Genomic DNA, 25,896 nt, shown 5'->3' with positions numbered 1-25,896 from the left:
GACAAAGCGGCTGTGGGTAGCTGCAAAGTAACCTATTTGTATATTTTTTGCCTTGGCTGGGAATAGTTCGGATGCACTTCTGTGTCACTGATCTCCTGTCCCGCTTGCAAGATGCAGCTTTAAAATGTATAGATTTGAAGTGTTAAAACCATAGTTCTCAAGTGTACCACATTCTGAGGAATGTACCTCATTTGGGGTCTGAAAAAGTTCATGTTCCTCAAAGTTCCACATTGAAAGTGTCTCGCATTCAGTGTTACGGATTTTTTAACTGATAGCCATGGTAAATAGAAATGAATCGTATTCATTCATTAAAATATATTTTTTATAAGTAAAACTAGCATATTTTAGCCATCATATGACCTTCCTACATGAAGTTGTTAGTAAGCCGTTAGTGAGTGTTCCACATTTTGCCCATTTGTCCCACATTATGAGGGTTAGTGTTCCTCATTTTGGAGAAGAGAGGTTCAGAGCTATGGTTAGGTGTGCTGTTCAGACTTCACCTAGGCAGGGTTGCCACCTTTTCAAATGCCCAAAGTGGGACATTTTTTGTAGAAATGTCAGATTTTGCAGGGCAGCACATACCCATGGCCAAAGTACAAAGGACAGAACTTCACTTTTTTTCCTAAATAAAAGCTTATTCTTGTAACATTTTAGCTGCCTTTCTGTTTCTTATAACGTTTAGGTGGTGCAGATACAAAATAACTATTTTATGCAACTGTTTTTGTCCTAAAGTCTCAGGACATTTGCCATTTGTTATTTTTGCAGGACACAACTGCACAAAGTGGGACAGGTGGTAACCCTAACTTCACCTGATTTCTGCACTAGTTGAGCTCAAACCCAAGTGAGCGTATTCGGATGCCCGAGAAAAGCTATTGTATTGCGTGTGTTTAGTCTGATCGGAGGCGGAGGCTCTTCTTTTTGTAGTACTGATCTGCAGTGTTTTTAGCTACTGCATCCTACGGTCCCCTGCTTCAGGCTAAAGGCAGCGATTATTATGTTGTCTATTCCTTCGTATTATATTTCAGAACCAGTGATTCCAAATTTCGGAGACTGTCTCTTAAGTTGGCATATATTTGGTCTGCTTCTTGTAAAATATGGTTTTCGTACAAATCATTGAGGACTGAAGTCCTTTCATTTTTACAAGGCACTTGAGTCTCGGACTTCATATTATTCAGGAAATGCCTGCGGTGAACCTATTTTAAACGGTGTGGTTTGCTCACCGGGAAGTTTCCCAGATGTAGGGGTCGTTGACGTTCAGGATTTGTACAGTAAGAAGTTAGCAGGTATAGATGGGTAATCAGACCTTGCGGAAGGAGGCCACAGTCAGGGGCATAAGCTGTTGGAGGGCACTATGGGCACCTGCAGTACCGACATTCCTTATAAAACGGGGAGGGGGAGGGAAATGCACCGTCACAACTGTTTTCAGTCAAGCGGAGGATCGCTCCGTCACAACTCTGACAAAGTGGGGGAGGGGAAGGGAATCCCATGGACGCAACTAACTGTCAAGCTGTCTGACTCAGACAGTCTGAGGGGATCGGCACGGTCACAACTGTGTCAGACTGGCGGAGGTGATTGCAGGGTCACAACTATGAAGCTGGGAAGGGGATCGCAGGGACACAACTATGCCAAGCTGAGGGAGGGGATTGCACGGATACAAGTATGCCAAGCTGGGGGAGGGGATCGCACGGATACAGCTATGCTAAGCTGGGGAAGACCACACATACCTCTTAACGTCTTGAGCAGTAAATCTGGACCCTTTAACAGCGCTGTTTCTGAGGCTGATATCTTACACTGATACTTTTCCGAACACTGTTGCCCCGTTAACGGAAAAGTACCCAAAAATTGATAGATTAAGAGGTATAGCATTAACACAAATTTTCTGAAGGGTATGAAGTCTGAAACTCAAATGTCTGCCATTATTTTCTAACTTCCTTCTTTAAAGAATTGTCACAAAAAGCGATGTCTTTCGACTTTTCCCGGTTAGGGGTTGCCACAGCGGATCACCGGTCCGCTTATTTACAGTGGATTTTTACGGTGTCGAGTTGCCGGCCCGACACTTAACCTTCAAAGAAGGCACATCCACACACGCACGTCTTTAAGCATCACTCGACCGCGGGGAGGACAGACTCCGCGCAGAAGGTGGTGAATTGTCACCAAGTTATCTGAAAACCACATGTAAAGCGGTCCAAAAATGAGGCAAAAATGAAAAATCTGTACAACTGAGAGCTGTGCAACATGACTATAAGCAGGGGAAGGGATCGTACTGTCACATCTGTGAAGCTGGGGCACGGTCACAACTGTGGCAAGCTGGGGAGGTGCTCCCGGTATCAGCTTTCAGAAAGGAATGCCAGGCTGCATGGGGGTGGGCCAGGGTCTGGCACAGAACTTTAAGAATCGGTTTTACTCTTCTTGGATAAGAGTTTTTACTTTTTTGAGGTCGCAGACTTGTACAGGGCAACGCAAAACTTAGTTGTATGCTTCACAATATGGTGGCTGTTGTGTAAAATTGCGGTGCACGCATTACACATTACTGCAAAAATAATAAGCAGCGATCCACCCCTCTCGGTTGTTCCTGATTTTTTTTGGCTCGGGTTTTCTTAAACTGCATAAATATATTCTATTTTGATGGCTTTTTCAAGTTAATAGTACCGATGTTAAAAAAAGTGCCCTGTATTTGTAATATTTGTCATTGATTGTCAAATGTTACCTTTGTACCTCTTATGGGAATCTAAACCTAAATTAAAAGTCCTTCACAAACAGTTGTGCAGATGTAACCTCTAAATTTGTTTTGTTAGTGTAAGCGTTGTAGTAAAGTGTCCTACATGTTTCTCTGAATTCAGCCTTCTTTCTCCATCTAGAGACTTTAATGTTACTACTGCTAAATCCCTGGTGTAGGATCAGTCCTGTTTTGCTTGGTTACATCTCTGGAATACATTCCTTCAGTATGGTTGAGAGTCTTTTTACTGGACCAGATAATCTAATCCATCTTTCTAACCCACTGACAGCAACATCCTCCATTAGCACTTAGAAGTTCCCATACAATTTAGAAGAGAATTCTGTTTTGCCTTCTACCTTGGGATAATCCAAAACTATCAGGAACTTGAGTTTTCCAGCTTTCTTTTGTATCATGATGTGCTATGGTTACGTTGCATATTTGTACTGGTGCTTAATTACAGGAGGAAATCTCAGTCTCAAGTAGTATGGATGTCAGTCGTGAGCAGCACCCAAACTGCACAGACATTTCTGGGGGAAGATAGATCTTTAGTGTGACAATTGCAACATTATTATGTCAGTTTTTTTAGGTTTTGTCACAGATGTATATGTCTCCATTCCTGTTAGCTTTGACTGTGTGCCATGATTTAACATAATGGGATTTAGTGGGCAATATTCATTTCTGCTTTGTTTTTGTTTTTTTACTGCAAGGCATCATAATTATAGTTTAAACTGTCATGGGCAGTACTGAGGATGGTTGCTATCTTAGAGAATTTGAAAATTAAGCTGAATCCGGTACAATAAAGGCTGTCCAATGATCCACAACTAGCAGGCAACCAAAGTAAAATAATTGCAGGTTTATTGTCCAAAAATTAACATAGATCCAATCAACTTTTAAAAATAAAATAAAAAAAAATAAATCATAGCATATTGTTATGGCGCTTCACATCCGAGACTTCAATTTAATAAGACTACATAAGAGTAAATTGGGCTAGTTCTCTTTTATATTCTACCTAATGAGTTAATTTAATCATTACCCACTTAAGTGTGAAATCCTACCAAGCAACACTCGCTGAATCACGTTTAAAAACATACATTTTGTAAATTCGCATACCTTCACTGCTTATACCTAAAGCGTATTTATATTTATATTTTTAATATATCTCTTTTTTTACACACCTTCCTGTTATTAGAATTTGTTGAAGAAATGTTAAGTACTGCATTTAAGTTTTTACAATGGATAAATGGGGCATATAACATGGTTGAAAGATGAATTATGTGTATATGCAGTAAGTGGATCGTGAAGTGATTTCATAAAACTAATAGGGTTTTATTCTATGTTTTAAACAAGGTATTCTCAAAATGAGAACTGTTGCTTGGTAGGATTTCACACTTAAGTGGGTAATGATTCAATTAACTCATTAGGTAGAATATAAAAGAGAACTTGACTTAGTCTAGTTTATTCTGATGAAGTCTCCGGATGTGGAGACGAAAGCGCTCAACAATATGCTGTATGGGATTTACTTTTATTTTATTTGATTTAAAGTCGTATTGGATCTATGTTAATTTTTGGACAATAAACCTGCAATTATTTTACTTTGGTTGCCTGCTAGTTGTGGATCATTGGACAGCCTTTATTGTACCGGATTCAGCTTTACTTATTTGCTTGGTTATCGAATTTTGTGGTGAGGTTACAATTTGAAAATTAAAATGAGGTGTCTCAACAAATGTTGTAGATAAATTATACCACTTATTGTCAACACTTGTTACTGTTGAGACTCGGCGTGACAGATGGATACTGCTCAGGTAGCGGAATGAAGAATTAATTTGTTGTGTCTTGAGCATAAACTGTATCTTAATGAACCTGAATGCAAGATGACAAAACAGATGCTGACAGAGCATTCTGTTAAGTCTCAGGTTCACAGTTTATAAAGTTTCCTGTAACGAAACTGCACCAAGTTTTCTCAGACATTTGCTGTGTAATAATTGTTAAACCTGTATCACCCTCTTTGTGGTTATGAGTAGAACTGAATCTGTCTCTGCAGTTGGTAACTGCAAGGCAGCAGAGTAATAGAGCATTTGCCCTGGCAGGATGTCATCTTGTTCAGGCCCACTCTCCCTCACCTGTTGGCATTTTTTAAAAACTGAACACTCTATGTAAACTAGATGTAGATACAAGAACTGACTGAAAATGTAGAGCTTAGTGTTGCACATGCCTGCGGCCTTGATTTTAGCTGAAAATGGTCTGCTGACCAGTTTACACAGTTAACAGATAAGGAAAAGAGGTTATGCCCTAAATGTTACCTTTCTCATGCATTAATTTACACACCCATTGCTTGAGCGATGTATGCCTCACTGCACACCTAGTTAGATTTGTGCATAGGAGAAACTGACCAAGTTTTGTTTTTTAGTATTCACTAGATTTAATGTCTCTTTCTAATTTTCCCAAGTCTTTTGTTTATAATACCAAAGTAGGAGTTTACCCCATTCCTAAGTCAAAGTATGGGTTAAGGTTTATGAAATTAGTATTGTTTCGATCTTTGTTTGCAGGTGCTGCGAAGAGCACTTTTGGCTTTGTGCCCAGAATTGACTGATTCTGCAATATCCCCTTTTTTAATTTCTAGAAGTCTTTTGGATTTTTAATACCATGATGGGAATGGGCCCCATTCTTAACTCAAAGTACGATTAAAGTTCATGAAATTAGTATTGCTTAAGTCTTTGATGTCAGCCAGTAGTGCTCTTCGTAGCACCCGCAATGTGCCCAGTAATGACTCCTCCTGCGGTTCATATGGCGTTACATGTATTGGTAACATATCTAAATAAGATTGTAAATTCTTTTTTATAAGACCTGTTGCTCCTACTACAATTGGAATTGTCTAGGTATCTTTCTTCCACATTGCTCTCTTTCTGCCTGCAGATCCTGATATTTTGACTTTGTGTCTCTGTATGCAAGACACTGTAGTCACTGGGTGTGGCAATTTCAATGATCAATGCTTTGTCTTTTTTTCTTGGACCACTATATCTGGTTTTCTAGCATCTATCTTTTGCACTGTTGGTAATGGGTGATCCCATGTGATGACTTCTTCATTTTCTATGATGCTTTGTGGCTCATATTTCCAGTGTTTTTCGGCCACTTCAGTACCATAATGTTAGCACAATCCGCAGTGTAACAGTCTCGCCACATTATTATGTCTTTCAGTATACAGTCCTTCTGCCATTGGTATGTCGCAACCAGCAACAAGGTATACAACTGTTTCCAATCGGTTTTACAAATCCTACTTTTGTCTGTTTCTCCCAGATGTTCAGTGGACTTAATAAACCAACATGTAAGCAGCCCACTATCTTGGGACGCCAATATTAACCTTTCATCTATTGGTTTGAATTCGCCTCTCCTTAACCATTCCTGTCTTTGTTCCTGATCAACATGAGGTTCTTCCAGAAGTTTTCTGTACTTGCCACTATATTTATGCTTTTTCCTTGTGAAGAATGACAGCTTATGTTAGAAATGCATGTAAGCCTTCATTTTTAATTGCATATTCATTATTTTGTAATTGAGTGGACATTTTGCAAGAATGCTTTTTAAGGCTGTATAATTGGAGTGGAAGCTATTCTTTCACTGTACCAGTTATTGCACTCTAAGGTATATACTTTTCACTTTTTTGTAGGTTAAGGGGTGGGAGACTGGCATAATGGCTAAGGTGTTGCACTTACAGACACAGAGTACAAGGTTTGATTCTCACATGGGGTAATTTCCTAGGCTTAAAATGGCCCACAAGGGCAGTTAGCCTAGTGCTAATCTATGAACCTATGAGACCTTGGAGCTCGCATAAAAAGGATGTGTGTAAGTACAATACCTACTTGGGTGTTAAAGGGCTTTGTTTTGGGTTGTTAAATGAGTCTTCAAGGAAGAAAGCCTTGTATACTCTAAAAACAAAAGGGGTGGTTTAGGGCAATTGGTAAATGACAAATAGATGGAGGCAGGATGGTGAGAGGGAAAGTTTGGCTATTATATTAAAAAAAAATGAAAGACTTTGTGCATTATGTGAACTTTTCGTGAGGTGCAATACGTAGAAATACATTATTGCCTTTTTGAGTAAGCATTCATTGCAGTATGTATTTGAAATACATTCATTGCCTTACTGAGTAAGCATTCATAGTAAAAAAAAAATACAGTTAATGAAATGCATTCAAGGTTACAAATAATGTGCTCACATGAGACACAAATCAGTTGTACCATGGCTATATGGGTGTGAGTCCCAGCCACTATGATAGCAGTGACTGATACAGGCAGAAATAGTATAATGAATAATATGCCTTTAGCAGAAACTTTAAAAAATTATTTATAAGTAACTGATCTAACGCTGGTAGTTAACTTGCTTGCATTTAATTAATACAGTATAGGTACCTTGCACAGAAATCCACAGTTAGTAAAAGGCTAAAATCGGACTCTAATTGCAACTTGCCTAGCTCTGGCTGATTGGCTTACGCTCTGTGTATCCAACAATTGGCAACAATATATACATCAAACATATCCCAAAACCTAATGCTTCTTGATCGAGCAACACACTTAAACTTAGAATATGGTCACGGTACTGCTCTATGTGGTCTAAAAGAAACACTTTTATCTAGCAAACAGTAGACTCATGAAACATAGCTAATTTTAGCACTTATCTATAGCTGCAATAAAGAAACATGCACTGGAGAAGCACAGTATGCCGAGTGGACAGGTCCGCACAGGTGAGGTTTGTTTTTTAAAAAATGGTGTCTGCAAAAGACATAGCCTAAGTTGCACTGGAAAAATAGAGGGAGGGAGATAAGTAGGTGGGGGGAATCAATATAGAGATGAGCCGGTCAAAGGTTTGAGCAGGTAACACACACATCAATATAGAGATGAGCCGGTCAAAGGTTTGAGCAGGTAACACACACAAAAACTATCTTTTCAAAAAAAAAAAGGCTGTAGCAACCTATAAGTTAGTTTGCCTGACTGTGATATTTTAGTTGACATACTATAGAAAAACAGAGATTATTGTTGTAAGGGTTAAATTCCAGTGGTGTGGCATTGCTATGTAGTTAACTAAATAAATTTATCAAATTAAGAAGAAAGAAAAAAATTAGATTCTGTGCTGCCGACCACGGCACCATGCTTTCCAGGTTACAGATGCTCTTAATTCCTTGCAAATACTAGTATAGAGAAATCAAATAAATTTATATCTAGAGATTGTATGTTCATAAAGAATGGATATGATTCCCGGACTTTTATCAAACTAGGAGTCACGCTGTATCAGGGTTGCAGTAATGGTTATTATACTCCTTATTCAGTTTCAAGTTTAGGGTACTTGAGAAGCACAGTACACAGTGGTCGGGTCAGCACAGGGGTGTTTTTTGTGAGGAAATCATGATATTGTGATTACCTAATGACCTGTAACCTTTCACAGAAAATGATTCTGGCAGTCCAAATTACCATTTTTATCTGATTGCTATTTAGTACTTTTATCTGACATGCCATTATGGTATACTGCATTTAGCTGTGTTTGGATAGTTACCTGTGATGTCTAAATAGAGGTGTTCTCATGATACGCAGGAATAAAAATACTTGGAATGTCATTTGACTATTGCAATTATAATTGTTTTGTTTCAAAATGGTTCCATGTTAGGCTAGTTCATTCACTTAACCTGGTTTCATATTAAGTAAAAAAAAAAAAAAAGCACTTTTGACATTAAAGCCATTTTGGTTTCTTGTATTAATGTTTCAGTTTTTTAAAGTGTAAGATTGAAAACTAACCCTTTTTTCATTGACAACAGCTGTATGTATAATTTCCAGCGCAGAAGAAGACGAGCGAAGTGCAGGTAAGTTATGTAGCACCAAACGTAATGTTTGTCTTATAGCATTTTATTCACCTGTACTTGTATGAGTGAGTTGGCTATGAAAACAGAATTGCAGCAGATAGTAAAGACAACCACAAGGCCTTCTATAGTTATGTAAAGAATCTCTATGGCAATATGCAGATTTGCTCTGAGCTACTGCACAATGGTACCTCCTATACCGAGTCAACAGATGTTGCCAGTATACTGACCAACAGATTCAGTGCCAACTTTACCACTCCCCCCCAAAGGAACAATCACAATACCAGTAGATTGCCAGGCACCCAGTATTACTGCTGCACAGGTTAAAACAGCACTGTCCAGAAGAAAACAGCTTCTATGGGACCTGACAGTATCCTTGGCTGTGTTCTACATGAACTACACAGTGAACTGGCACCTCACCTGTGTGCCCTGTTCAATCACAGCCTCACCTCAGGCTTTGTCCCCACAGAATGGCACACTGCTACAGTCAACCCTCTCCACAAAGGAGCAGTGACTACAGACCCTGGGAACTATTGCCCCATTAGCCTGACGAGTCTGATATGCAAAGCTATGGAACACATTATCATGGACCTAATAAACAAGGATATATGGAATCTCCAAACTCTGGATCCCACACAGTTTGGTTTTGTGAAGGGTAGATCATGCCTGCTTAACCTGGTCGACTTCTTTGAGTCAGTCACCAGGGCTGTGGATGAAGGCATGGTGGTTCATATAGCCTACCTTGGTCTGGTGAAGGCCTTTGATACCATTCCCCATTCAGGAATCAAAGAAAAACTCACTAAGCTAGGCATCAACCCCTACACCATTAGGTGGGTTGCCGACTGGCTCACAGAACCCACAGTGTGAAAGTAGCTGACTCCAAGTCAGACTGCTGACCAGTCACAAGTGAAGTCCCACAGTGTTTGGTCCTGGGTCCTCTTCTGTTAGGTATCTACTTCTCTGAAGTCCAGGCTAACAAGAAGGGACTCTGGATGACAAAGTTCACAGACGAGTGCAAGTTGGGAGCTATTATTAACTCCCCAAGTGATGTTGACATCCTATAAAAGTGCCTCACCGAGACCAACGACTGGTGTCAGAACCATAGCCTTAAGCTCAATGCCAAAAAAATTTTATCATCCCCTTTGGGAAAAACCCAGTTCCCATGAATTACCCATCAGTGGTAGTCCACTGAACACAGAAGGCATTATTAAAGATCTGGGAACACAGGTTGACAGCAACCTCTCATTTGACCAGAACATTGCCACTGTGGCCAGAAAGTCCTATGTGGCACATCTCATTACTAAGGGTTTTGTATCTAGGAAGAAAGAGGTCATTGCCTCCCTCTACTCTTTCCTCATTAGGCCAATCATCAAGTACAATGCCCCATTTGGTATGTACCTCACTAGACACCTGCAACAAGTGGAGAGGCTCCAAAAGTACCTCACAAAGAGGAACCTAGGCCTTAAACACTTGTCCTATAGGCAAAACAATTAAGCTCAGAATGGTGTTGCCACAGGAACTGAAGTTTAATCCACAAGACACAAGGCTGTTCACATTAACGTCTCCCAATACACAGTACTGTGTATTGGGAGACGTTAATGAACAGCCTTGTGGATTAAACTTCGTTTCTTGTGTGGCAGTATGGGAGACATTAATGTGAACAGTCTTGTGTCTTGTGGATTAAACTTCGGTTCTTGTGGCAACACCGTTCTGAGCTTTATTGTTTTGCCTTCTGGGTCATCATATTCTTTCTGAGCATTTAGTGGCTTGGGGACCAGTGAACTTTACATATTACTTGTCCTATAGGGATAGACTCAAAAAAACTCCCAACTATTCTGTCTCATATTGCCTACTTAGAAGCGATCTCTGCTTGACTTACAAAGCCATGTCTGACCCAGCTCTGTTAGAAATGCTACATCTAAAGAAATCCCAATCCCTCCACACCACATGATCCAGAGACCTCAACCTCATTATCACAATCGACAGAACATGCTGGAGGAACAGTTTCATAACCCAGAGACTGCCCATGCTATGGAATAGACTTCCCACACGTCGAGCAGAGCACCTCACTGGCCCTCTTCAAGAAAAGTCTTGATGAGTGGATGGGAAATAGAAAATTCACCCCAGGGATCACTCCAGTGGCTCTACTCGACAGAGGCATTGGGAACTAAGGTCGGGTGGCACAATGCCAGGGTAGTCCTATGGGCTAGGCTTGTAAAGGCTCCAGGGCCATTAGTCTAGTACAAACCTATGAACCTACAAGGAGCAAGTTCTGACTGACCTCTAGAATGTTGGTTGAATTAATACTGTTCCCTCTATTTGTGAGAAGCTCTGGACAAATAGTCTTTGCTCAGCTTCCCTTTGCATTGAGGATTTAATACTGGGTACAGTAACTTACTGTGAGGGATGTGCTGGAGTGCCTTTCCTGGTCTTTGCTAATGGCTTTCCTGGCCATGTAACTCACTTGCAGTGTTGTGCCTTACCTTCCTGGAAACTGCCAGCCAGCATGGAGCCACAGATGGTTCTCCTGTATGCGGTTGTATTTACATTTCACTGTAGCTTCCAAAGTTTTAAAATGTGTTATGATTTATTATTCAGCGTTAAAAATGGTTTATAATATTATGCAGGGTAATTTGTGTGCATGTGTACTGTTTTATACATTTGTATATGTAATATATGTGTACATATACACACTGTGTGAGTGTGTGTGTGTGTGTGTGTATACATTACAGGTTCATTTGTAATGGGACTTGTACAAATGTTTATGTAGATAAGTACATTTCAGCATAATATACATGCTGAATGCACACTATATAGGTTCATTTATAAATGTATGTATAAACATCAGTACCATATACTACAACTTGTTGGTACTTTAGGTTCAGGTAAGTTTTCTTATTTTAGCCAGAGTTGAGATGATAGCACTGCAAATGAACAGCATGCCTCAATCAGTTTGCTATATTTCTGAGTATTGTCAGAGCTATCAGGAATGTCTTTATGGTAATATACTAGGAGAGATTTTTAACAATGTGGCCTAGAAGCTAGTTGTGATTAAATAGTGGCCACTAAGTGAACTAGGTAATCTTTGAAATGAACACATTTTGTCTAGCGTACTAGAATAATTAACGTAGAGAAGAAGCCAGGATGTGCCATTTGATTTGCTGCTAAGATATAATAGCGGATTAAAACCAAAGTGAGGCATGTCAATTGGTTGCATCATCTATTTTGTCCAAGTTCTGATAATGGTTTTGTGATTGTATAGAATTGTTGAGGTGTGGAGGCAAGTGAACAACCCAATATATGTTGTAGCTGTAAAAATAACCCATTTAGATTGAGCTCTGAGATGATATTGGGTGTAGAAGTAAGTGTTGGGTTTACATGTACTGTTCTGTCTACTAATATTGCTACCCCCTCCATCTTGTCAGTTTCTGATTTTGCCCTCAAAGAGAGTATATTTCTATAGAATAAAGTTGGGAATAACCAAGTTTAAGTTATGTTTGAGATTGTAATTGAGATATTCCTGATTGGGCCCACTGCCTAAAGTCGGGCCTTTACATTATGGTGTGTTTGGTCCTGGGTTGGGTTCATTGTCTCCTGTAGAATGGCCATTACTGTGACTAGAGTACATTGTGGTCTTAAATGTGCAAATTCTGACTGTATAAAGATAGGATGTTCTGGATAGTGTGGTTAGGAATCAGGGATAGTTGATCCATCAGGCTGGTATATTGACTTGAGTATGTGTTGAGGGTGAGAGCTGGATGTTACCTGGTGGGTGGAATTACCCTTTTATCTTCTGCTAAGAAGTTCAAAGCCACTTTATTAATTTCCTACAATGTGTATTTTCCCTCTTTGTTAATTTCCTACAATATTGTGTCTTTTCTGCATGCATAGCTCTACTTTCTATGATTGGTATTCCTAAAACTCTGTTGGACTTGAAATGTTTATTTTTTCTTAGTGCGACATGGCTCCAAGCATACTTACAACTGCACTACAGATGAGATCAATGCCTGCAACTGCACTGCAGATGAGATTAGTGTCTACAACTGCACTACAGATGAGAATGTGATCAGCTTGGAATGTTTCCATCCTGGCAAAAAATGTTTCGCAGAAAGTTGAACATTCCTAAACGTGAGTACTTTATTAAAGAAGGACTTTTTGGAGGGTAAACCAAATGGTTGTGCATTCCAGTAACTAAATGAAGGGTGTTCTAGAGGCATTGAGTAGGTTTGGAGCACTTTCTGTGTTGGCACCCCTGAGTATTACAAGGATGACTGACATCACAACCCTGAGACGGTACTACAGGAATGATGATTAGTACAGGGATAGCTGGGATGGGTACTGCAGGAATGATGGATAATGTCTAAATTCATGCTATGTTAAATTAAACCTGTAAAGTGACTGCACTGAATTTCTTCAGCTGTTAGTCTACACTGAATTTCTTCAGCTGTTAGTAATAAGTAGCCTTCACAGAGTAGGCTGATGGGAAATTTAGCTTATGCATTTGTAAATATTGCCAGTCTAGCAAGGAATAATTTAGTATTACCTTGTATCCTTACAGTTTTCTGTAATCTTATTTTGTCACAGTAAGTTTAGTTTTGTCACTGGGCCACGTTTGAGTGTTATCAAGTGATCTGAAACCGATATTAAGCTAACTCTGGTACCACTGTAAGTGAAATGGTTTCCAAAACAGTCTCTCTCAAATTTCTAAGTTAATACTTGAGGTCTGCAGAGCTAGGCTGTTTCCAGTGTGGTTGAAAGCTTTATATACCTAATTAAGCTCATTGCTAATTTGTTCTTGTAAGTTGTAGCTGACAGTTTTAGTGTTTACTCATCTGTTGTCCCAAGTGTGGTATTTTTATTCTTATACTAACACACTCTTTTTTCTTAAGCTACATATACACATTTTTTTTGTATTTAAGTTGCATTTTCCTAGACCAGTCTTTTATATGCCTAACTCCTGAAGAAGGTGCTGTAAAAGTGTAAAGGTTAATGGTGGTTTCTTGACCACAAGAGTTCAGGCAGAATGAACCATTTTAGTATTTAAATTTAACCCATATATTTGCATCTTTGCATTCTAATTTAGGTAACCATTCATAGTGAATTTGAGATCCATGAGATTTACCTGATCATGATAGAAATATAACAAGACAAATATTGACCATTTTATCTTAAGGCAACACCTCTGCTCTGTGGATCTGTGCACACATCCTTGTATTCCAGAGGTTTTTATCAAAAATGAACTAAAAAGTGTACTACAGTAATAAAATATTGAACTGGTAAGTGTTACTAAGAAGGTACAGTGATGTCAGTAAGTGATAGTTTTTATGTCAATGCTGTAATGTTTTAATGCACAGAACTCCAGACTAAATATTTCTTTCATTTCATTAACTATTTTCATGTATCGGAAAGTGGACAACCTAAACAGTGTCAAACCACTTGCGCTTTCGTATGATAGCAAGAAATTCTATTTTCTTTTAACTATTTCCAAAAATATGAAAACTATACACATGTAATTATCAGTGTAAAAAAACATTTGATGTGAAGATGTACAATTTGACGTGCTAGTTAATACTGTTCCTGTAACATTTCAATTGATAGCATGCAGTCATTTTCAAGACAGCTGGCTCTGAAAATATTTAATGTACATGTGGAAATATTTCATCTTCCCAATTATGAGTAAATCTCCAGTACCTGTTCCACATAGGCAATGATGGTATATTTCATCTCCCACCATGGCTTTTCCCACCATTCATCTCAACATGTACCTCTTGGTTGTGAAAATAAAAAGTAAATATGAATGAGTGCCAAAGTGTGGTTTAATTCATCCACTAAATAACCTCTTAGATTAATAATGTTAGTGTAATTGCATTTCTTGCACCTTACACTTGTCTATCCATTATTAATTGGTAAAGCCAAACCAAAAATAAATGTCTGTATGCCAAAATGAGTTTATAGGAGTTAAATGAAAATATGCAAAAGTTGCTATTGACATGAGCTAAGACATTTGCTTTTGAGACATTGTTCTCAGAAAGTATCAGTTACTAACACTATCCCTTTCACTGATGACAGTTCACTGTACCTATCCAGGCATACCCAAAGGGCAGTTTCAGGTGTACTCTCTGGTCCAACTGGTGAATCTGGGCATTTTGAGGCAATGTTACAATTGCCTTATATACACAGACAACTTTCTCCTCCTTCCACCAAACACTAATACATGCGAGAGATGCAATTATACTGCCAAACTGGAGGCTAAGCTCTCTCAACCCAAGACTGGAACAGGCAGTCAAGAGGAGAAGGGAATTACTTGCATCACACCACCAGTCTCACATAGACCTATGAAACCAGCATCAGCAAAAACACACATAAATACATGAAAACATACTCGGAGGCTCTAAATAAAAATCTGCAGAAGCAATAGAGACCTCCAAAGCAGACATCCAAGCAACACCCCCCCCCAACACAAACCATGAAACACATACTTCACAAAACCAGTGTGCCACACAGTCACAGCCCTTAAGGCAAAATAACATACCCAACACACTAGTAATAGATGATTCTATAGTCAGGCACACTGATGTCCCACTCACTAGGCTGAACAAGGAGAAGGTTACTGTTAGCCTGTCTGGTGCCAGGATCCACCACATAACACAAGCACTCAGGTCACTCCAGAACAAGTACAAATATGACTCTGTCATTGTCCATGTTGGTGTGAATAACCTGAGCTGTGCCACTCTGGACTACATTAAGAGACATGGAGGAGCTCTCTGATCACGTCACCCAGGCCGGTATGACCCTGACCCTGAGTAGCATCCTGACCACCAAGAATGATATCAGGGTATAGAGAGAAAATTATCAATTTCAAAAATTGGCTAAGCTTCTGGTGTCATTCACAGGGGATCCAGTGTCTGTCAGCCTGGGATGATATGTTTGACAAGCCACGCTGCTTTGCTAGAGATGGCTTGCACCTGTCACCCTTAGACTTTCAAATACTGGCCAAGGCTGTTGCCACCCCATAGTGCTTTTTTTAGGCAAGGCTCAAAAGGCAAACCCACTGCTGTAAATAGCACAAGTAATAAAATACTGTGGGTAATGCTACTCAATGCCAGAAGCCAGAAGTCTAAACCTCACAATGCATGCACTCAAGGCACGCCTCAGTATGGAGAACATTGATGTATGTGCCATAACGAAAACCTGGTTTAAGGCTCCAGAGAGCACCCCAGCACTACCAAGCTACAACTCATACCATACATTTCGGCCACAAATCCTGGACCGAAATACAAAATCCTGGGGCATATCCATATTCGTCAAGGATACCCACACCTCCAGCTTAGTGGCACAGCACGATGCTTCAGAGATCATCCATGTGCAACTAACAATGGTCAAAACTGCTACAGATTACCCACCATGTCCCCGGACCCCCACTCTGCATTCCTGGAAACACTGGGAAACATAAAGGTCCTAGCAAACACCCTGATATTGGGTGATTTCAATTACCCAAACATTAACTGGAAAAACTACTCGAGTACAAACTCCCTTGCCCAACATTTCCTACAATTTATAAACTCAAATGCCCTGGATCAACTGGTCAACACCCCCACCAGAGGTGACAACATATTGGACCTGGTAATCACCAACATGGACAACAGGTGTTCCACACCAGAGGTCAACCCCTCGCTGGTTAGATCTGACCATAAACTAACCACTCTGGATATCCACATTCCACCACCACCCCCGGTCAAAGAAACCACTGTGAAAAACTTTTCAAAAGCAAACTTCACGTTACTTAAGACTGAGGTGGGAAGTTTCAAAGCCCCCATGCTAAAGGATAACTCTGTCCAAGCTGCAAAATCCTTTACTAATACACTCTACGGGCACCTACAAGAATGCATAGATTGTGCTATCCCAAACAAAACCAAGACTTCCTCCTCCAAGAAAAGGAAACCAGTCTGGTGGACCCCTGCCATAAACAAGCTGTACAATTGAAGGAGGAAACTAGTACAGAAAAGAGTAAAATTCCAAGAAGGGAAGACATCCCTGATCAGTATCAGCAAGAAACTGCATTCCCTCATAAAATCATCCAAGGCTAGCTACGAAAGAAAAATTGCCATGGACTCAAAAGATAACCACAACGCATTCTTTAGCTATGTGAAGAATCTAAGTGGCAATTCTCAGATCTGCTCGGAGTTAGTGCAGAATGGCACAAAATATACTGAACTGACCGATATAGCAAACATCCTGGCAGACAGGTTCAGTGCAAACTTCACCCCCCTCTCACCTCCAAAAGGGCCCATAACTATACCAGAAGAATGAAGTGCCCCTGAAATCACAGACACTTGGGTTAAAAACAGCCCTCTCCAAAGCCAAAAACACAGAATCAGTGGGACTGGACGGTGTCCCAGGCTGCGTCCTACATGAGCTCAAAGATGAACTAACCCCTCACCTAAACACACTGTTTAAACTCCGCCTCTCCACAGGCTATGTGCCCACAGAGTGGCGCACAGCAACAGTTATTCCACTCCACAAAGGTGGAGCCACAACAGACCCTGGGAACTATCGCCCTATAAGCCTGACTAGCTTGGTCTGCAAAGCTGTGGAGCGCATCATCATGGACCCTACCCAGTTCGGCTTTAAGGGCAGATCATGCCTCCGAAACTTGGTGGACTTCTTTGAGACAGTTAACAAGGCTATAGATGAGGGAAAGGTGGTCCACACAGACCTTGCAAAGGCCTTCGACACCATTCCCCACTCAGGTGTTATGGACAAGCTCACCAGCCTGAACATAAACCCCTACGTCACGAGATGGGTTGCCAACTGGCTCACAGACAAAACCCACACAGTAATAGTTGTGGGAGCTAGGTCTGACTCTAAACCGGTTACAAGTGGCATTCCCCAGTACCCACAAATTACCACATAGGTGGTAGTGCCCTAAATATGGAAGACATAATAAGGGATCTGGGTACCCAAGTAGATAGTAACCTCTCCTTTGATAATCACATTGCCAAAGTGGTTAGAAAATCCTTCTATGTGGCCCACCTAATCACAAAAGGATTTGCATCCAGATCGAAAGAGGTCATTGGGCTCCTCTATGCATCACTCACCAGACCCATCATAGTGTACAGTGCCCCATTTGGAATGTACCTTACAAGACACCTGCAACAACTGGAAAGACCACAGAAGTAATTCACCAAGAGGATCACTGGCCTCAAGCTGCCCTATGCAGCTCGACTGAAAAAAGTCGAGCTGTACTCAGTTGCATACCGCCTACTCAGAGGTGATCTCTGCCTGACATACAAAGCCATGTCCAACCCAGAATTGATGGACATGCTCCACCTAAAGAAAACCATATCCCTCGAGCCACATGCTCCAGGGATCTAAACCTCACCACAACAATAAACAGGACATGCTGGAGGGATAGATTCCTATCCCATAGACTTCCTATGCTTGGGAACACAATTTCAATCTTCATTAGGCAGAGCTCCTCGCTAACCCTCTTTAAGAGAAACCTTGACGAGTGGATGGGAAACAGAAAGTTTACCCCAGGGATCACTTCAATGGCTCTGCTAGACAGATGCACAGGGAACTAATCTAAGGGGGCGGCGAAAGCCAACACATTCCAGCTAGGCTTATAAATGCCTTCGAGCAGATAGCCTAGTACCTACCTATGACTGTAGGTCTTAAAAATTCTGTCTTCTGTAGTAGGCATCACTAAGCTTTTAACCTGGACTTCAAGAAGCTGGTTTGCCTTAACACATGTCGCCACTTTGTATTTCTCACCCATGCGTGTGCTTGTGTGTGTGTATGTATGTATATGTATATATATATATATATATATATATATTTTTTTATATATGTATATATATATATATATATATATATATATATAATTTTTTTATATATATTTTATACATATATATATATATATATATAACCAGTCCTAGATGCAATTCCAATGACCACTCAGGAAAAATGTATCAACGCTTTCATCCACTGTTTATTCCGTGAACTTCTTCAGAAACAAAAGTTTACCCTACCCTAACTTCCTTTTATATCAATATCCATTAGTCTAACAGAAAATAACTTCAAAACAATCAATAATTAATATACAATATCTCGAAGGATTTTCAATCTATTTAAAAAAATATATATATATATATATATATATATATATATATATATATATATATATATTCTTTGAATCAATAAAATAACTTGTTTTAAAACAACTCATAAACAATACTAATATAAATGTAACATTATTTGTTTACTAAAAACATTTTAAATTTATGGATTCGTTAAGTCCTGGTGCATTATCTGCACCCAAAAATAGCTGCCACAGTGTTTCTTTACATTCTAGTATATTGTTTAGATCACCTTCAAACAAAGCCTTCTCTATTTTTTTCCAAAACAAAAAATTCAAATATTTTGAAATCAGGACATATGAAAGCATGTCTGGCCAATGAATTTGTTTCATCTTTATTTTTTATGGCCAAATTTTGTTCGTATGTCATACGTTTCAAGCTTCTTATCGTCTTTCCAATGTAGTAATTGTCACATGATACACAGTTAGCCATATAGACTACATATTCACTGTTGCAATTGTAGTAGTCCTTTGCCCAAAAAGTTTGATTTGAATGACTTAAAGTTATAAAAAGTGTTGCTAATAAACCTACATTGCTTGCAATTTCTGCAAGCATATGTGCCTTTCTTGTTGATCTTATACTATTGTTAACCCTGTTGTTTCCTTGTTCTAACATGGACTTAATATTCATCACTCTCTTATAAATAAACCTTGGTTTAGTACCTATTGTCACAGCTAACTCTATTTCCTAATATTATTTTCCAATTATTTTCTATGATCTGTTTATAGGTTCATAGGTTTATACTAGGCTATCTGCCCTAAGGCATTTATAAGCCTAGCCCAAATTTTCGTGGCTTACGCCACCCCTTATATGAAAAAATACTGTGCCCATTAGTTTGTTGTGCCTCTGTCCAGCAGTGACACAGAGATGATTCCCGGGATAAACCTACGATCTCCCATCCACAGGTCAAGATTTCTCTTGAACAGAGCCAGCGAGGTGCTCTGCCTCACATGGATCGGGATTTTATTCCACAGCATAGGGAATCTCTGAGTGATAAATCTATCCCTCCAGCACGTCCTATTTATATCCATGCTAAGGTTTAAGTCGCTTGCTCTAGTGGTTTTGGTGGATTTGAATTTTTTGAGGTGGAGCATGTCCATTAATTCCGGGTTGGACATGGCCTTGTATGTCAGGCACATGTCACCTCTGAGCAGACGGTATGCAACTGAATAGAGCTGGAGTTTCTTCAATCTGGCAGCATATGACAGATTTTGGAGTCCCTTTATCCTTTTGGTGAGGAACTTTTGGGGTCTCTCCAATTGCTGCAGATGTCGGGTGAGATACATCCCGAATGGGGCATTGTACTCGATCATTGGTCTGATAAGTGAAGAGTACAGGGAACAATGACCTCACTAGATCTGGATGTGAATCCCTTCATGATCAGGTGGGCAATGTAGAAGGTCTTTCTAACCACTTTAGCAACGTGAGTGTCAAAAGAAAGGCCACTGTCAACCTGGGTCCCCAGGTCCCTGATATCCTCTTCTGTGCTTAGTGGATTGCCACCTATATGGTAGCTTGGGGTTACCTTGTTTTTCCCGAAGGGTATGACTATACATTTTTTGGCGTTTAACTTCAGGCCATGGCTCTGGCACCAGCTATCTGTTTCCGTGAGTCCCTTCTGAAGGATATCCATGTCCGATGCCCTTTCCACTATGGCGCCCAGTTTGCAGTCGTCTGCAAACTTTGTCAGCCAAAGTCCTCCCATGTTGGCCTGTACTTCTGAGAAGTAGATGCTGAACAATAGGGGCCAAGGACCGAGCCCTGTGGGACACCACTTGTGACCGGCTTGGAGTCTGACATAGCGCCAGCAACTCTAACCCTGTGGGTTCTGTCCTTAAGCCAGTTTGCAACCCATCTTGTGACATATGGGTTTACATTTAAGCTGGTAAGTTTTTCTACAATACCCGAGTGGGGTATTGTGTCGAAGGCCTTTGCAAGGTCAAGGTAGGCTGTATGGACTGCCTTTCCCTCATCAATGGCCTTGGTGACTGTTTCGAAGAAGTCAACCAAGTTCAAAAGGCATGATCTGCCCTTGACGAAGCCAAACTGGGTCGGGTCCAATGTCTGCAAGTCCCCTATATCTTTGTTTATGAGCTCCATTATGATCCTCTCCATAGCTTTGCAGACTAGACTTGTTAAGCTTATGGGGCGGTAATTACCAGGGTCCGTAGAGGCACCGCCTTTGTGGAGTGGGACCACAGTTGCCGTACACCACTCCTTGGGCACGTATCCTGTGGTAAGGCTGAGATTAAACAGCTGCCTTACGTGCGGGTTTAGTTCCTCATTTAGCTCGTGTAGCACACAGCCGGGGACACCATCCGGTCCCATTGATGCTGTGTTTTTAGCTTTAGAGAGCAGCTTTCACCTGCGCATTTGAGATGTCTGGGAGGCTACACTCTGCTGGGATAGTTATCTCTCCTTTAGGGGCCCGACGGGGGGTGAAGTTTGCACTGAACCTGTCTGCCAGTATGTTGGCAATGTCTGTGGGTTCAGTGATTTTTGTATCATTTTGGACTAATTCTGAGCATATCTGGGAGTTTCCACCCAGGTTGCTAACATAGCTGAAAAAGGCCTTATGATTGTCCTTTGAATCCATGGCAATTTTTCTCTCAAAATTGGCCTTAGTTGATTTTATGAGTGCTCATATTTTTTACTAATAATGATCAGGGGTGACTTCCCTTTTATGGATTTTGTTCTATCATGTAATAGCTTTCTCCTCTTATTGTAAAGTTTGTTAATGGCTGGGGTCCACCAGACTGGACGTTTGCCCTTTGTGGAAAGAGTCTTGGTTTTATTTGGGATTGCCTGATCCATGCAGTCCTGGAGGTGTTCATAGAAGGCATTTGTAAGGGCTTCCGCAGCTTTGGTTGTGGTTTCCATTGGCTCAGGGGCCTTGAAGGATACCACACCAGTCTTGAGTAGTGTGAAGTTTGCTTTAGAGAAGTTCTTCACTGTGGTCTTTTTTGTTTGGGGTGGGGGCGGGATGTGGATTTCCAGTGAGATTAGTTTATGCTCAAATCTCACCAATGAGGGATATACTTCCGGTGTGGAGCATTTTGTCCCCATGTTTGTGATAATGAGATCTAGTATATTTTCTCCTCTTGTGGGAACAGTGACTAGCTGTTCCATGGCATTTGAATTTATGAACTCCAGGAACCGTTGGGCTAGAAAGTTAGGGCTTGAGTAATGTTCCCAGTCTATATTCGGGTAGTTGAAGTCACCCAATATGATGGTGTTTGGAGATACATTTATACCCTCCAGTGTCTTCAGGAAGGCTGTGTGGGGTTCCTGAGTTTGAGAGGGTGGCCTGTAGCATGCTACAATTTACCACATTTCATTATCCATAGGTTTAGGAAAAGAAGTCATGTAAGTGGGAGAACCAGTTTCTAAAGTGTTTGGTGTACTGTCTAACACTGGACCTACCATGATGTCACTAGAAAGCAAAATGGGGGAAGCCACCCCCATTCTTAAAATCATTACTTCCCTTTCTATTTTCTTCAACCATTCCATGTTATAACCTCTAGAAAGAGTGTTCTTAAAAATAAAACTTCCTTTTGAAATGTGTCATCGTCAGAAGTTAGTCTACTCAACCCTATAATCTGTCCTTTCACGACTTCTTTTTTCATGTGCTGTGGATGTAGACTATCCTTGTGTAGATGCTGATTAGCAAAAACTGGTTACACTACTGGTGAAACTGTCCTTCTCTTTATCCACACTCAAGTGTAAATCTAAATAATTGATAGATTCAGCAAAACCACTGATTTTAAATTCCAAAAAATCAGTAGTAGAATTTAAGTCTTTTGCCATATCTAGAAACTCCTCATGTGTACCTGTCCATAAAAAGAACAAATCGTCAATGTATCTATAATAGATTTGTACTTTTTTATAACAAGGATGTTTGTTCAAAAATTTCGACTCCCAGTTAGCCATGACTAAATTTGCAAATGCAGGGGCTACCCTTGCCCTCATGGCTACTCCAGAAGTTTGTTTATATAAGGACTTGTTAAATTAAAAAAAAATGTTATCCAAAACCAAGTCCATCAAACTACAAATAGTACTGACTTTTACATTACTAAAGTGAGTGTACTCAGTAAGATATTCTCTAAGGTACTCAACACCTTTTTTTGATCTGTTGAGGTGTATAATGACTTAACGTCCAAAGTACCAAAATAAATTTGTCCTCTGTTTAAGTCAAAGTCCCTAAGAATTGGGTTGGGAGGGTGGCATAATGGTTAAGGTGTTTGCCTTACAAACACAAGGTACAAGGTTTGAATCTCACAGGGGATAATTGGCTAGGCTTAAAATGGCTCACAAGGGCAGTTAGCCTAGTACTAACCTATGAATAGATGCCATGAGTCTCTTAAATAGTGTTTTGATTTCTGAACAACAGGGTTAAGAATGTAATCTAACCAAATGGACATGTTCTCTGTTTTAGATTGTTTGGCTGAAATTATAGGCCAAAATGCAGAATTTTTTTGATCAATCTGTATTTTTGGAATACCAAAGAAGGATGCCATTTTTGGATGTTCAACCAATAAGTAATTATAACTTTCGTTATCTATTTCACATTGGCTGAACATATCAAAAAGTGCGACATCCACTTTTTGGTAACTTTGCTTAACTTCTCCTAAGTTAACTTTTTTGTATGTGTTTGTGTCTTCTAACAACAATTTCAGAGAACCTTCATAGTCTTTGGTGTTCATGATCACAATTTTACCACCTTTGTCTGCTTTCATAGTCCTAATGTCGGAATTCTTACTCAAACTATATAATGCACTTTGTTCTTCATTGGTAAGGTTTTCTTTGTAACCATAATGTGTGATTTTTCTAAATTCTCCTTCACAAATACTTTGAAAGACCTGAAGGGTGGATTGGAGGGGAGGGTTAAAGGTACTTGATTTCTTTGGCTTGTCATCTGTAGTTCTATTAGTAGTGGTTTGTTTTAACACATCCTGCATAATGTAACTCAAGTTTAACTTCCGAAAATACAATCTAAAATCCACTAGGAGTCTTCCTATGTTCATGTTACAAACAGGAATAAATGAAAAGCCTTTTTTTAAAACATTTCCTAAATCACAAGAAAAGGAAGTGTCAGACAAGTTAATAATGTCAATACAGTAATTTTGCATGCTGTCTTGATTTACCATTTTTTCTTGTTTTTCCCTTTCCCCTTCCCCTTGTACTGAGTGGAACTGTACCACTTCGAAGTCTGTTTGTTCTGTAGATTGCCCAAATAAAAAGGGCCTTGGTTGTGTCCTGTATTGGAAGTTTCAAGTGAAACTGCTTGGGCATAACTAGCCCTGTTGTCAGTGTTTGGTCTGTTGTAATCGGAACTTGGACCTGAACTCGGTGTTAATATCATATTGTTGACCTTTTCTATGTTTAACATAGACTTGTTGTCACACAAAATGACCTTTCCCTGCCTGTTTGTATTGATATCTGATGCCAGTACCAAAGTTTTATTGCTTTCTGCACCATCAACGTTAGTTCTCAACTTCTCAATTAATTTTTCTTGAACAATATAAGCCTGATTAAATTGATATGTCATAATGTCTCTTTTAAGCTTGGATTGCTTTCTAGATATTATCTTAGCCCTGTGTCTGTCAGCCTACACCTCTACACCATTGTATAGGACCAAGAAATCCTTGAAACAACTATAGTTTTTTATGCGTTCATCTAAAGACTTAATGTTCTCTTTCAGTTTAGAGATTTCTTTCACATAATGTGCCACTAATATGCGCATCATGTTGAGACCCATATAGTTGTACAAATCTACAAGGAGTTTGCTCAGTTCGTCTCCCGGTGTTACACAATTGGGAAACTTGGCAGTTTTCAAGCCCTGTGGCACCACCTTATGAGTGATGCACTCCTCAAAGTATTGAATCACTAAATCTAGAGTGACGTTTAAAAACCAGTCTTTCCAGCTTGTAGATGGTTTTCTTACAATTTAAACTGTTCAAAAAATTATTCTCATTTGAAGAGTTACTTACATTAACTTTTTGGTTTGTGACTTCCACAGTAGTGAACGGGTTGTCATTCTGCTTGCAGACATAATTGCAAACATTCACTTCACTTGAAATGGTCGGTTTATTCGCACAAACTTGTTCAGTGTTACGAATAGCAAATGCCTCGTCGTTTGCGTGATGATGTAACGTCTGACCACTTTATGTATGTATGTATATGTATGTATGTATTTGTGTGTGTGTGTGTGTGTATATGTATGTATGTGTGTATGCATGTGTATGTGTATGCATGTGTGTATGTATGTGTATGCATGTGTGTATGTATGTGTGCGTATGTATGTGTATGCATGTGTGTATGTATGTGTGTGTGTATGTATATATGTATGTATGTGTGTATCTATGTATGTATGTATATATATGTATGTGTGTGTGTATATATATATCTCTCTCTCTATATATATATGGTTCTACCTGACATCGTCGACAGTGGAGAACACCGACAACCCAATCGCGAACGCCAGAAGATCGACAATGTAGAAGACTGTCGGATGAAAACACCGACGCCGAGGACACCGACATGGGAAAAGGCTGTGTAAGTATGCGGTACTGACGGTCGTTAGGGTGCGACTAAGGTAAGTGTGTGATATTGACGGTCTTTATAGGGGTGGGTTAAGTGAGTTAGGGTCAGGGCGCGTGTTAGGTAAGTGTGCGGCAGTGATAGTGTTTGGGTTAGGGGTGGGTTAAGTGAGTTAGGGTCAGGGCGCGTGTTAGGTAAGTGTGCGGCAGTGATAGTGTTTGGGTTAGGGGTGGGTTAAGTGAGTTAGGGTCAGGGCACGTGTTAGGTAAGTGTGCGGCAGTGATAGTGTTTGGGTTAGGGGTGGGTTAAGTGAGTTAGGGTTAGGGCGCGTGTTAGGTAAGTGTGCGGCAGTGATAGTGTTTGGGTTAAGGGTTAAGTGAGTTAGGGTTAGGGAGCGGGTTAGGTGAGTGTGTGATAGTGACGGACCTTAGGGTTAGGGTTTGGGTTAGGGTTGTAGATAGTTGTGTTTGTGAGGTTTAGTGTGGTTTGTAAGGATTTTGGTGTGCTTGTGTTGTGTGTGTGGTTTTTGGACAGGGATTTATTTTGTTTGTTGATTGTTGTTATTGTGGTGTGTACAGCATATGAGGTTTCGTGTTTGTGAACCGTCGGTTATTTTGTTGTCGGGCATGTGGGGTGTCGTGTTTATGCACTGTCGGTTATG

General features: G+C 40.0%; 1 long non-coding RNA gene across 1 annotated transcript; it reads left to right on the top strand.

The window, feature by feature from the left end:
- The first annotated feature begins 1,640 nt into the window (after positions 1-1,640).
- Positions 1,641-12,660, top strand: LOC122813501. Its single transcript, XR_006366697.1, has 3 exons — positions 1,641-1,857; positions 8,515-8,559; positions 12,512-12,660. It is a non-coding gene; the product is annotated as an uncharacterized LOC122813501 (long non-coding RNA).
- Positions 12,661-25,896: the final 13,236 nt, after the last annotated feature.

Source organism: Protopterus annectens, chromosome 1.part1 (genome assembly GCF_019279795.1).
Source record: "Protopterus annectens isolate FY-2018-M chromosome 1.part1, PAN1.0, whole genome shotgun sequence".
NCBI classification, from domain to species: domain Eukaryota; kingdom Metazoa; phylum Chordata; order Ceratodontiformes; family Protopteridae; genus Protopterus; species Protopterus annectens.
The sequence above is the reverse complement of the archived record's forward strand: the minus strand, read 5'-3'. Positions and strand labels throughout refer to the sequence as shown.